The 9,208-nt window shown below is 42.6% G+C and overlaps 1 protein-coding gene across 4 annotated transcripts in view; it reads left to right on the top strand.

The window, feature by feature from the left end:
• Positions 1 to 792: 792 nt before the first annotated feature.
• Positions 793 to 9,208, top strand: part of LOC121371992 (membrane frizzled-related protein-like) — a 72,899-nt gene continuing 64,483 nt past the window's right edge. The window contains exons 1-2 of one of the 4 annotated variants that reach the window (XM_041498228.1): positions 793 to 1,018; positions 1,340 to 1,601. The gene's annotated coding sequence lies outside the window, so the exon portion shown is untranslated. Of the gene's footprint in view, positions 1,019 to 1,114; positions 1,602 to 2,183; positions 2,207 to 9,208 lie in introns of those variants that run through there. The other 3 variants (XM_041498230.1, XM_041498226.1, XM_041498227.1) reach the window with 3 other exon arrangements.

The following is a 9,208-nucleotide window of genomic DNA, read 5'->3' as shown; positions in this document are numbered from 1 at the left end:
CTTGCTGCTAATCGGAAGAGTAGCCCATGTAGTGGCAACAGCGGGTTTCCTCTTAGAATCTGTGTGGTCCTTAACCATATGTCTGAGGCCATATAACCGTAAATAAAATGTGTTGAGTGCGCCGTTAAATAAAACATTTCTTTCTTTCTCTCTCATTGTCTATCTTTCTCTCACTATATATATCTAGGTGTCTTGGTCCATCTTTGTTCTCTCTCCCTTCCTTCCTCTCTCCCTTTCTTTTTCCCCCTCTCTCTCTCTCTTTCTCTCTCCTTTCTCTCTCCCTTTCTCTCTCTCTGTTATCTCTCTCTGTCCCTGTCTTGTCTCTCTATCCCTGTCTCTCTCTGTCCCTGTCTCTCTCTGAATGTTTGTCTCTGTTTGTATGTCTGTCTCTCTGTTTCTGTGTGTCTCTCTCTCTCTCTCTGTCTCTCTCTCTCTCTCTCTCTCTCTCTCTCTCTCTCTCTCTCTCTCTCTCTCTCTCTCTCTCTCTCTCTCTCTCTCTCTCTCTCTCTCTCTCTCTCTCTCTCGCCAGAACAGAATTAGAATTATGGTATAAGAGTCTGCATGTCAATTAACCTAACCACTGTTACTTTGATTTAGCGTCACATTACACAACTGACATCTGTAACGTTGACAGTGTCTTCTTCAATATTGATTTCTACATCATCTTTACATGTCTCGTTCACCATCTGGGCAGAGCCTGGTCACATCACCAACACGGAGAACCTCCAAACCGGGCCTACAAACTGGGCGGATCAATATTATTGTCACTGAGTACCGCAGGTCTGCTAAGATCTGGGCTTCCCCATGCCGAGTGCTGCATGCGGCACATGTTGTTGATGAATATTGACATTGTACGTGTTGGAATTAGTCACCAACTATTGGTCTTTACACCACCCAGTCACAGACGCTTGATTCCAGCAGTTTGAACCATTAAATACTGTCTTAGTTTAATGCGTGTGAGAAGGACTGGTACTAAGTCACGTGCTTGTGCTATTGAAATTTGTGCTTTAATCGCTTGGTGAGTATCCTTCTAGATCGATGCTTTTTGTGGATTTAGAATATTCTTTCAGACATGAACAATGGTAAATATTTTCTAATCGGTGCATACATTGTATTTCAATTTGGCATATAATCAATATTTTTAATTGAAAATATTGCTTTGTATGAATACCCATAACAGAGCGTGTGTTTGACGTTTGAATATTTTCTGCTAATTGCGTGTAAAGTGCTGCCAAGGTCTTGATGGAAATTTAAATGCTATTGTTCACTGTCAGTTGGGCTCAGACACCTCCGATAGATTGATGGTGTGACAGGAATGTTCATCTGTAATTTCAATCAGGCCAGGTCTCTTGCGGTGCCACACAGTTCCTGGTATTCCTCGGGGTAGCGGCAGTGTTCCTGCAGGAAGTGTCGTTCTGTCAGGTCATAAACTTTGCCAGCATTTTGTTCTGCCATTTCGTGATGCAGTCCCACCGCAGGAAGCTTCACTAACCTGTCACGTCAGACAAGTCACATGACCAATCACAGAGGAAGTACCGAGCATCAGCTGGGTTCCTCCAGAGAGCAGGGAGGGACGCACTCAACACCACCCCATTGATTAGGTACGTGACTTTCACTGTGTGTAATATCTCAACACCACCCCATTGATTAGGTAAGTGACTTTCACTGTGTGTAATATCTCAACACCACCCCATTGATTAAGTAAGTGACTTTCACTGTGTGTAATAATTGAACATCATCCCATTGATTAGGTAAGTGACTTTCATTGTGTGTAATATGCCAACTCCACCCCATTGATTAGGTAAGTGATTTCATTTCCACTGTGTGTAATATGTCAACATTACCCCATTGATTAGGTAAATGACTTTTACTGTGTGTAATATGTCAACATCACACAATTGATTAGGTAAGTGACTTTCATTGTGTGCAATATGTCAACATTACCCCATTGATTAGGTAAGTGACTTTCATTGTGTGAAATATGTCAACACCACCTCATTGATTAGGTAAGTGACTTTCACTGTGTGTAATATCTCAACACCACCCCATTGATTAGGTAAGTGACTTTCACTGTGTGTAATATCTCAACACCACCCTATTGATTAGGTAAGTGACTTTCACTGTGTGTAATATCTCAACACCACCCCATTGATTAGGTAAGTGACTTTCACTGTGTGTAATATCTCAACACCACCCCATTGATTAGGTAAGTGATGTTAAACATCATAAATGTCGACAACACCTCATTGCATGATTAGGAAAGTGATGTTATATGTAATAGCTTAACACCACAACATTGATTAGTTTAGTGGTGTTATATGTAATATTCTGACATCACTCCTTTGATTAATTAAGTGATGTTATATATAATATCTAAATATCACTCCTTTGATTAATTAAGTGATGTAATATGTAATATCTCAACATCACTCCATTGATGTTAAATGTCATATCTTAACATCATCCCATTGATTAGGTAAGTGTTGTATGTCATCTTAACATCACCCCATTGATTAGGTAAGTGATGTTGTATGTCACAGTGACTTTCATTGTGTGTAATATCTTAACACCACCTCACTGATAAGGCAAGTGATGTTATATGTAATATCTTGACATCACCCAACATCACTTGTTATATGAAATATGTCAACACCACTCCATTGCTTGATTAGGTAAGTGATGTTATATTTTCATATTTATTGGGAGGGGACTGTCCCCGGCTGTCACCCACTAGGTATATACTCTGACAGATGTATACATATACATTTTACCACTTCAAGCACATATTGCACATTTCTGTATGAATTATGTCAAATATGTTTGACCCACTGTTATGTCAAGTCATTTGGTTTAATCTCTCCAATACTGAGATAACAACATTTAACTGTATAAAAACCTTAAAATATTTACAACTGTACATGTAATATTAATGCACTCTTACTGGTGCTATAAATTCATGAAACATCAGTCATGACTGGAGCAGCAGCAAAACATCAATGTTTGATTTATGCACGTCAGAATGCGCATACTGCAATGGTAATATGTGTCTTTAGAACTCAGTTATTATTGCATTGATTTGCGTGGACTCGTTTCATCATCTTCCACCATACCACAGAGTAATGTTATTCAGATTAAGTACTGAGGGTATTTTCTTTTCTCTCATAATATTTTTTGCAGGAAACCCAATAACGGGCATTAGCCTATATGACTGCTGGAATATGGCCTAATAAATAAAACATGGGGCTTATGACTCTCTCTGTGAAAACACAAAGTGTAGTTTTTGCAAATCAGTTTATTAATAAATGCGACAAACTCGAGTCGTATAAAAAACAGACACTCTTCTTTGAGGTAGAAATATTTTTTATGCTTCACTGCTTTCTAGTTAAATAGAAAAGTGATAATTGAATTTTACATTTTCAAATGACTGAGTAGTTGAGTGTTTTAAATGAAATTAGAAGAATTTCAAAGTCTGTATTTTTTGTATTATTATTTACAAAAAATTGCTAGTTTTTTTTTAATCTAATTATTTCACTCACTTTTAGCTGCTAGTATTTAGGAAAAATAATTAGCCAGATGTGTTAAGTGACAGGCAAATTTAAAATGAAAAGGTGATCAGGAAAAAAAAAATATCTGTTCAAAATAGTTGAATACAATGTTCTCCAAAAGTAAGAGCAGCTAGTGAGCAGAAAAGTGTTTGTGTATTTCATACATAGAAGTTATTACCAGAGTTGTTTGCAAGCATAATAAAAAACATTACGTTTTATTCCTAATATATGATATTGACGATACCGAAACACACAAGGGTAAAATAATATCTTTATATGTGTATGCAACTTTAATTCCAGTCCACCATTACAATATTCAAATGATGTAAGAATATGTGATGTGATGTCTTTTTATTTTAATGGAAATTACGTCAAACTAGAATGATGTCATTTTGGTTATTTTTACACAAAAATAAACTAGTGCTTAACGTTTTTTGTTTTACTGAATGCTGGACAGCTTTCAGTATAAAGTTGCTATTGAAATGTTTTTGTTTGATGACTATGAATGCATACATCAATTATGGAGTGTTACCCTAGTACATTTTCTTAAATGTCAATGAACATAGTGCCTTGACCTCAAGTAATTTACATCTACTTTGCAATATTATAAAATTCTGAAAGTATGTGATCTGAAAAATATCACATACTTTGATTACACTGAATATATGACAATATAATGTATATAATTTCACTGGGTATTTTACCATTCAGATAAAGATAGCAGACAGCATGGACAAAATAATACAGTGAAACCCATCACAATCGGACACTCTGTAAACTAAAACCCCTTCAAAACCAGATAACTTGAATGGTGTCTTTTAAATATCAATGCAGAACTTAACATACCTCTTAACTGAATACCCCCAAAACCAGGTTTATTTTTATTTGGTCCTGTGGGTGTCTTGTTTAGATGGACTTCACTGTATGTATCTTTCTGTCCATGTATCCATTCATCCATCCACCCATCCACCCATGCATCCATACATCCATACATCCATGCATCCATACATCCATGCATCCATACATCCATGCATCCATGCATCCATACATCCATGCATCCATGCATCCATACATCCATGCATCCATACATCCATACATCCATGCATCCATGCATCCATACATCCATTCATCCATGCATCCATACATCCATGCATCCATACATCCATGCATCCATGCATCCATACATCCATGCATCCATGCATCCATGCATCCATGCATCCATACATCCATACATCCATGCATCCATACATCCATGCATCCACCCATGGCTCAGTGCATCATGCATCCATTCATCTATCCATGCCTTACTGCATCCATGCCTCAATTCATACATCCATCCATGCATGCCTCAATGCATCCATCCATCCATACATGCCTCAATGCATCCATCCATCCATCCATCCATCCATCCATCCATCCATCCATCCATCCATGCAATGCCTCAATGCATCCATTCATCCATGCATGCCTCAATGCATCCATCCATCCATGCATGCCTCAATGCATGCATCCATCCATCCATCCATCCATGCAATGCCTCAATTCATACATCCATGCATGTATCCATCCATGCATGCCTCAATGCATCCATCCATCCATGCATGCCTCAGTGCATCCATCCATCCATGCAATGCCTCAATGCATCCATCCAGGCATCCATGCATGCATCCATGCATGCATCCATGCATGCATCCATCCATCCATCCATCCATCCATCCATCCATCCATCCATCCATCCATCCATCCATACATACATACATACATACATCCATCCATCCATACATACATCCATGCATCCATCCATATATACATCCAGGCATCCATCCATGCATGCCTCAATGCATCCATCCATGCATCCATCCATCCATGCATGCCTCAATGCATCCATGCATCCATCCATCAATGCATCCATGCATCCATCCATCAATACATCCATGCATCCATCCATACATACATCCATACATACATCCATGCATCCATACATCCATATATCCATGCATTCATCCATCCATCCATCCATCCATCCATCCATCCATCCATCCATCCATCCATCCATACATACATCCATGCATCCATCCATATATACATCCAGGCATCCATCCATGCATGCCTCAATGCATCCATCCATCCATGCATGCCTCAATGCATCCATCCATGCATCCATCCATCCATGTATGCCTCAATGCATCCATGCATGCATCCATCCATCAATACATCCATGCATCCATCCATACATACATCCATTCATCCATACATCCATATATCCATGCATTCATCCATCCATCCATCCATGCATCTATCCATATATCCATCCATCCATCCATCGATGCGTCCATCCATCCATATATCCATCCATGCATCCATACATATATCCATGCATCCATCCATCCATCCATACATCCATGCATCCATCCATCCATGCATTCATGCATCCATCCATCCATCCATACATCCATGCATCTATCCATCCATGCGTCCATCCATGTTTCCATCCATACATGCATCCATCCATCAATAGGTATTCATGTCCCTCTATCTGTGTACCACCCTGCATGTTTTGTACATATACACACATAGGGCACACTATTTCATGTGAACCATTGTTTTCTTCAAATGTTGGTTACCCGACTTTAAGTTCACGGTGAACGTGTTACTTTCTTAAATTATAAGTTGTAAACTTTTAAAACCATCAGAACTTTATTCATGCAATTCAAAAATCAATGTATTCTGAAAATTCTTTAAACTAATGTGCAACACAGAATTCATATTGAAAATACTACATATATCTCATTTGAGAATCTGTTTAAAATGCATTTGGAACATCAGTAGAGAACAGGGCCCTGTTCCATGAAATAATCATAGTGCTAAGATATGGAGAATATTTTACTAGTCTACCGGACAAATACATCTAGAAATCTACTTGTCTGTCAATATTTTCACTTGTCCACATAAATGGTTTATTTTATTCAAGTATCAGGATGATGTTTGTGATGGCTAAAAATGAAACTGCACTGAAATTTTTTACTTGTCCACTGGACAACCACCGAGGCACATTTTGCTTGTCTGAATAGATTTTCACTTGTCGGGACAAACGGACAAGTGCTTATTTCAAACACTGCTTAAGTATATAACTACTATATGCACTTAAAGTGATCTTAATGTTAAAATTGCTTCATGGAACGTGGCCCAGGACCATAGCAGTATTGTTTTACTATTAGTTAACTCATAGGTTACTCAAATATAATCAATCGAACCAAACAATCTGTCACAAAGATATCATTACAAACTTCTTGCCGTTATACGACTTACTCAATTCTGATTGGTCGACGTCACTTAAAAACTGAAAGTTGTCATCGATAAACCTCAGAAGATGAAGGAAGGAAAGAAATGTTTTATTTAATGATGCACTCAACACATTTTATTTACGGTTAAGGACCACACAAATATTGAGAGAGGAAACCCGCTATCGCCACTTCATGGGTTACTCTTTTCAGTTAGCAGTAAGGGATCTTTTATATGCACCATCCACCTGACAGGATAGCACATACCACAGCCTTTGATATACTAGTCGTGGTGCACTGGATGGAGCAAAAAATAGCCCAATGGGCCCACTGATGGGGATCGATCCCAAACTGACCATGCATCAAGCGAGCGCTTTACCAGTGGGCTACATCCCGCCCCTCAGAAGATGACATCATTACGCTAGCTGGGACGTCGTTACTCTAGCTGGGACGTCGTTACGCTAGCTGGGACGTCGTTACTCTAGCTGGGACGTCATTACGCTAGCTGGGACGTCGTTACTCTAGCTGGACGTCGTTACTCTAGCTGGGACGTCGTTACGCTAGCTGGGACGTCGTTACGCTAGCTGGGACGTCGTGACGCTAGCTGGGACGGCGTGACGCTAGCTGGGACGTCGTTACGCTAGCTGGGACGTCGTTACGCTAGCTGGGACGTCGTGACGCTAGCTGGGATGGCGTGACACTAGCTGGGACGTCGTTACTCTAGCTGGGACGGCGTGATGCTAGCTGGGACGGCGTGACGCTAGCTGGGACGTCGTTACGCTAGCTGGGACGGCGTGATGCTAGCTGGGACGGCGTGACGCTAGCTGGGACGTCGTTACGCTAGCTGGGACGTCGTTACTCTAGCTGGGATGTCGTTACGCTAGCTGGGACGCTGCTACGCTAGCTGGGACGTCGCTATGCTAGCTGGGACGTCGCTACTCTAGCTGGGACGTCGTTACGCTAGCTGGGACGCTGCTACGCTAGCTGGGACGTCGCTACGCTAGCTGGGACGTCGCTACTCTAGCTGGGACGTCGTTACTCTAGCTGGGACGTCGTTACGCTAGCTGGGACGTCGTTACTCTAGCTGGGACATCGTTACGCTAGCTGGGACGGCGTTACTCTAGCTGGGACGACATTACTAGCTGGGACATCATTACGTTAGCTGGGATGTCGCTGGGACGTCATTACGCTAGCTGGGACGTCGCTGGGACATCATTACACTAGCTGGGACGGCATTACGCTAGCTTGGACGGCATTACGCTAGCTGGGACGTCATTACTAGCTGGGACGTCATTATGCTAGCTGGGACGGCGTTACGCTAGCTGGGACGTCGTTACGCTAGCTGGGACGTCATTACGCTAGCTGGGACGTCATTACGCTAGCTGGGACAACATTACGCTAGCTGGGATGACATTACGCTAGCTGGGACTAGCTGGGACGTCATTACGCTAGCTGGGACGTCGTTACGCTAGCTGGGACGTCATTACGCTAGCTGGGACGACATTACGCTAGCTGGGACTAGACGTCATTACGCTAGCTGGGACGTCGTTACGCTGGGACGTCATTACGCTAGCTGGGACGACATTACGCTAGCTGGGACGACATTACGCTAGCTGGGACTAGCTGGGACGTCATGACGCTAGCTGGGACGTCATTACGCTAGCTGGGACGACATTACGCTAGCTGGGACTAGCTGGGACGTCATTACGCTAGCTGGGACGTCATTACACTAGCTGGGACTAGCTGGGACGTCGTTACGCTAGCTGGGACGTCATTACGCTAGCTGGGACGTCATTACGCTAGCTGGGACAACATTACGCTAGCTGGGATGACATTACGCTAGCTGGGACTAGCTGGGACGTCATGACGCTAGCTGGGACGTCGTTACGCTAGCTGGGACTAGCTGGGACGTCATGACGCTAGCTGGGACGTCATTACGCTAGCTGGGACGTCATTACGCTAGCTGGGACAACATTACGCTAGCTGGGATGACATTACGCTAGCTGGGACTAGCTGGGACGTCATTACGCTAGCTGGGACGTCGTTACGCTAGCTGGGACGTCATTACGCTAGCTGGGACGACATTACGCTAGCTGGGACGACATTACGCTAGCTGGGACTAGCTGGGACGTCATGACGCTAGCTGCTAGCTGGGGGACGTCATTACGCTAGCTGGGACGTCGTTACGCTAGCTGGGACTACGCTAGCTGGGACGACATTACGCTAGCTGGGACGACATTACGCTAGCTGGGACTAGCTGGGACGTCATGACGCTAGCTGGGACGTCATTACGCTAGCTGGGACGACATTACGCTAGCTGGGACTAGCTGGGACGTCATTACGCTAGCTGGGACGTCATTACACTAGCTGGGACTAGCTGGG

The sequence above is a fragment of the Gigantopelta aegis genome, chromosome 4, assembly GCF_016097555.1.
Source record: "Gigantopelta aegis isolate Gae_Host chromosome 4, Gae_host_genome, whole genome shotgun sequence".
Lineage (NCBI taxonomy): Eukaryota > Metazoa > Mollusca > Gastropoda > Neomphalida > Peltospiridae > Gigantopelta > Gigantopelta aegis.
This window is presented reverse-complemented; position numbering and strand designations above follow the sequence as displayed.